Below are 5149 nucleotides of genomic sequence, written 5' to 3'. Positions count from 1 at the left end.
AGCTGGGCGTTGAACACCCAGGAGAAGCAGCAATTGGGCGTTAAACGCCTAAAACATGCAGCATTTGGGCGTTTAACGCCAGGATGGTGGGGAGGAGGTAAATTCGTTTTTACTTCACAATTTTTTTTAATTTTTCATGTTTTAATTCATAATTTCTTGCATAAAAATGTTTCAAAATCTCATCCTTCAATTCCAAAAATTTTAATCCTAAACATATTTCTTGATTTTTCTTTAATTTCTTTTCAAATCTTTTTCAAAACTCATCTATCTTTTTGAATTCTTTTTCAAATATTTTTAATTTCTTCTCATATCTTTTTCAACTCATCTTATGTTTTTTCGTAACTGCCTCTCCTTCTATTCCTCTCATTTCCTTTCTTTTGCTTGAGGACAAGCAAACCTCTAAGTTTGGTGTGATTTGTCATGATCACTGAGCTAAAACTCATTAAGATCATGGCACCTAAGGGAACAGGAAGAGCAAGGATGTGAACTTAAGGGAGCTGAAGCGTCAGAAATTAATTCTTGAAGGCACCCCACAGACTAAAGGAACATCCACTTCCCAAAATACAGGTTGTTAAGTTCTAATTCTAGCTTTAACTCTGTGATAGTATTATTATAGGATTTTACCTTAGAAGTTATATATGAGTAGTAGTAATTAGCATATCTATTTTGATTTTATTTTAAATTAAGTTATAATTTATTTTTCTCATCATCATCAAACATGAATAAAATAGTAGATTTTTTAGAATAAAGAGGCAATTTAATTTTCTCGAGTTCTTAATAAGAAAAATTCTAATTATTTATATGTGGTGGCAATACTTTTTGTCTTCTGAATGAATGCTTGAACAGTGCATATTTTTTATATTGAATTTTATGAATGTTAAAATTGTTGGCTCCTGAAAGAATGATGAACAAGAAAAATGTTATTGATGATCTAAAAAATCATGAAATTGATTCTTGAAGCAAGAAAAAGCAGTGAACAAAAAAAAATTTGCGAAAAAAAGGGGGGGAGAGAAAGAAAAAGCAAGCAGAAAAAGCCAATAGCCCTTAAAACCAAAAGGCAAGGGTAAAAAGGATCCAAGGCTTTGAGCATTAATGGATAGGAGAGCCCAAGGAAATAATTCCAGGCCTAAGCGGCTAAATCAAGCTGTCCCTAACCATGTGCTTGTGGCATGCAGGTCCAAGTGAAAAGCTTGAGACTGAGTGGTTAAAGTCGTGATCCAAAGCAAAAAGAGTGTGCTTAAGAACTCTGGACACCTCTAATTGGGGACTTTAGCAAAGCTAAGTCACAATCTGAAAAGGTTCACCCAGTTATGTGTCTGTGGCATTTATGTATCCGGTGGTAATACTGGAAAACAAAGTGCTTAGGGCCACGGCCAAGACTCATAAAGTAGCTGTGTTCAAGAATCAACATACTAAACTAGGAGAATCAATAATACTATCTAAATTCTGAGTTCCTATGGATGCCAACCATTCTGAATTTCAAAGGATAAAGTGAGATGCCAAAACTGTTCAGAAGCAAAAAGCTACTAGTCCCGCTCATCTAATTAGAATCTGAGCTTCACTTGAAACTCTGAGATATTATTGTTTCTTAATTTCTTTTCATCCTATTTTATTTATCTAGTTGCATGAGGACAAGCAACAGTTTAAGTTTGGTGTTGTGATGAGCGGATATTTTATACGCTTTTTGGGGTAATTTCATGTAGATTTTAGTATATTTTAATTAGTTTTTAATAGAATTTTATTAGTTTTTAAGCAAAAATCATATTTCTGGACTTTACTATGAGTTTGTGTGATTTTTCTGTGATTTCAGGTAATTTCTGGCTGAAATTGAGGGAGCTGAGCAAAAATCTGAATTAGGCTGAAAAAGGACTGCTGATGTTGTTGGATTCTGACCTCCCTGCACTCGAAATGAATTTTATGGAGCTACAGAAGTCCAATTAGTGCGCTCTCAATGGCGTTGGAAAGTAGACATCCAGGGCTTTCCAGAAATATATAATAGTTCATACTTTGCGCAAAGATAGATGACGTAAACTGGCGTTCAATGCCAGTATCATGCTGCTGTCTGGCGTCCAGCGCCAGAAACAGGTTACAAGTTGGAGTTCAACGCCCAAAACACGTCACAACCTGGCGTTCAACTCCAGAAACAGCCCAAGCACGTGAGAAACTTTAGTCTCAGCCCCAGTACACACCAAGTGGGCCCCAGAAGTGGATTTCTGCACCAATTATCTTAGTTTACTTATTTTCTGTAAACCTAGGCTACTAGTTTACTATTTAAACAACTTTTAGAGGATTACTTTGTACCTGATGACATTTTCAGATCTGAATTTTATACACTTTGACGGCATGAGTCTCTAAACTCCATTGTTGGGGGTGAGGAGCTCTGCAGCGTCTTAATGAATTAATGCAATTACTTCTGTTTTACATTCAAACACGCTTGTTCTTATCTAAAGATGTTCATTCGCGCTTAATTATGGAGAAGGTGATGATCCGTGACACTCATCACCTTCCTCAACCCATGAACGTGTGCCTGACAACCACCTCTGTTCTACATCAGATTGAATGAGTATCTCTTAGATTCCTTAATCAGAATCTTCGTGGTATAAGCTGGATTGATGGCGGCATTCATGAGAATCCGGAAAGTCTAAACCTTGTCTGTGGTATTCCGAGTAGGATTCTGGGATTGGATGGCTGTGACGAGCTTCAAACTCCTGAAGGCTGGGCGTTAGTGACAAACGCAAAAGAATCATTGGATTCTATTCCAACCTAATTGAGAACCGACAGATGATTAGCCGTGCTGTGACAGAGCATTTGGACAGTTTTCACTGAGAGGATGGGAAATAGCCATTGACAACGGTGACACCCTACATAGAGCTTGCCATGGAAGGAACCTTGCGTGTGGGAAGAGGATTACAAGAGAAAAGCTGAAATAAAGCAGACAAAGCATCTCCAAAACTCCAACATATTCTCCATTATTAAAGTAACAACTATTTATTTTATGCCCTTTTTACTTTATACGAGGCTAAAGAACCCTATTGATATCCTGACTAAGATTAATAAAATAAACATAGCTTGCTTCAATCCAACAATCTCCGTGGGATTCGACCCTTACTCACGTAAGGTATTACTTGGACGACTCAGTGCACTTGCTGGTTAGTTGTGCGGATTGCAAAAAGTGTGATTGCAATTTCGTGCACCAATACCCCTGCTGGGCATTCAATGCCCAAAAGGATGGAGGAACTGGCGTTTAACGCCAGTAAGGGTGCACAACAAGGGCGTTCAAGGCCCAATAAGCTAACCGAGTTGGCGTTGAATGCCAGTAAAAGCACACCCGCTGAGTGTTCAAAACCCACTTAAGAAACTCCTATTCCAGAACCAAAGAAAATCAAGGCTCTTATAAAGACCATAGAGGTTCCTTTGCATGCACTTCTGCAGTGCATGAGTTCTGATGACTACTCATCCTCTGATGGGGATGAAGACGCTAGGGAAGAGCAAGTTGCTCGGTACCTAGGAGCTCCTATGAAGCTGAGTGCCAAGTCATTTGGTACAAAGTCTTTGGAGGAAGAACCTCCATTGCTTTCCAAAGAACTCCATGCTTTGGTTCGGCAAAAGCTCCCTCAGAAGCTTCCAGGCCCTGGATGCTTTCTGATTCCTTGCACCATAGGCACCATAACCTTTGAGAAGGCTCTGTGTGACCTAGGGTTAAGTTTAAATATGATACCTTCATCTGTAATGAAGAAGCAGGAAATCCAAGAGGCACAAGAAATAAAGATTACCTTGCATAAGAACTGGATGGTGTTCAAGGTTCTTGACCCTGCATTACCCCCTGACAAGGGAGGCACTTGCTTAAAGGATTCTGCATCCAAGCCTCCTCCCTTGGATGAAACCAATTCCATCCCTCCTAAGACCAAACGTAAGTTTGGTGTTGGATGTACACTATCCACAAAGGAGGAAGGGCCCAAAAGGAAGATACCTAAGGGCTGGAAAAAAAAATATCCCTACTGAAGGCTTTTCACCATGGAAATGGTAATGTTCACTTATCCCATCATGGTATTCACCATACAGGAAAGTGGCAAAAAGAGACACCAGCATATGGCTGCAAGCCCAACCCTGCCTCAGGTAGTGAACAAGATCCTATCTCTTGAGCGTCTTAAGCTAATCCATGAGAGCATAGGAAGGAAGCTCCCAATAAGGAGTAAGAATTTATTCTTCTATGACTATCTTCCTCTATGAAAGGAGCTGTCCGTGAAGCTAATGACATTAAAGAAGCGTTTGATGGGAGGCAACCCAACTTAATTAATAATTTATATTTTCTTTCATTTTGGTTTTCTTTAAAGTTTTGTTTTTAGGTTCATTATTAAGTGCAGCAGTCAGGATAGAGACAGAATTGTTCAGCAGAGAAATTAAAACAGAACACTCTAGATGGAGTGTTATCAACATTAAACACCAGCCAGGGTATCCCTGTTAGGCGTTCAACTCCCCTCATGAGCAGCATTGCTGGCATTGAACGCCAACTAGGAAGCAGCCCCTGGGTGTTCAAATGCCAATGTAGAGAAGCAGGGAATCTGGATTCCCTAACCTTTCAGGACCAGTAGGTCCCACAGAAGCTCCACCTACCCCACCTTCTTCTACCCTATTCTTCCTCATTGTTCATATTTGCTCAAGGATGAGCAAAACTCTTAAGTTTGGTGTTGCAAAAGTTTTGATTTTTTACTTCTACCATTTCTAAGTATGGTACCAAAGACTAGTGAAACCTCAAGGAAGAAAAAGGGAAAGACATTTACCCCCAGAAGAAGAGGATGGAGGAAACTAGAAAGCATGCACATGAGCTTGTACAGCAGCCTTAATAAAGACAAATGAGTGACATTGAAGAGATCAAGCACTACCTGGGATCCTCAAGGAGGAGAACTAGCCACCATCATTCAGGTGGATTCATTCTCTTTTACTCCTTTCCTATAATTTTTCTATTTTTTGTCTGTTTATTTATCTGTTCTCTTGTTCTTATTGCATGATTAGAAGGCCCAAAACTGGCATCCAACGCCAGCTTCCTGCCCCCTTCCAGGCGTCCAGCGCCCAAAGAGCAGAACCAGCGTCCAAACGCCCAGAGAGGACCCCCTAGACAGCATTTCATGCCCTAGAAGCCTCATAGCAC

This window comes from Arachis stenosperma, chromosome 5, assembly GCF_014773155.1.
Source record: "Arachis stenosperma cultivar V10309 chromosome 5, arast.V10309.gnm1.PFL2, whole genome shotgun sequence".
Lineage (NCBI taxonomy): Eukaryota > Viridiplantae > Streptophyta > Magnoliopsida > Fabales > Fabaceae > Arachis > Arachis stenosperma.
The sequence above is the reverse complement of the archived record's forward strand: the minus strand, read 5'-3'. Positions refer to the sequence as shown.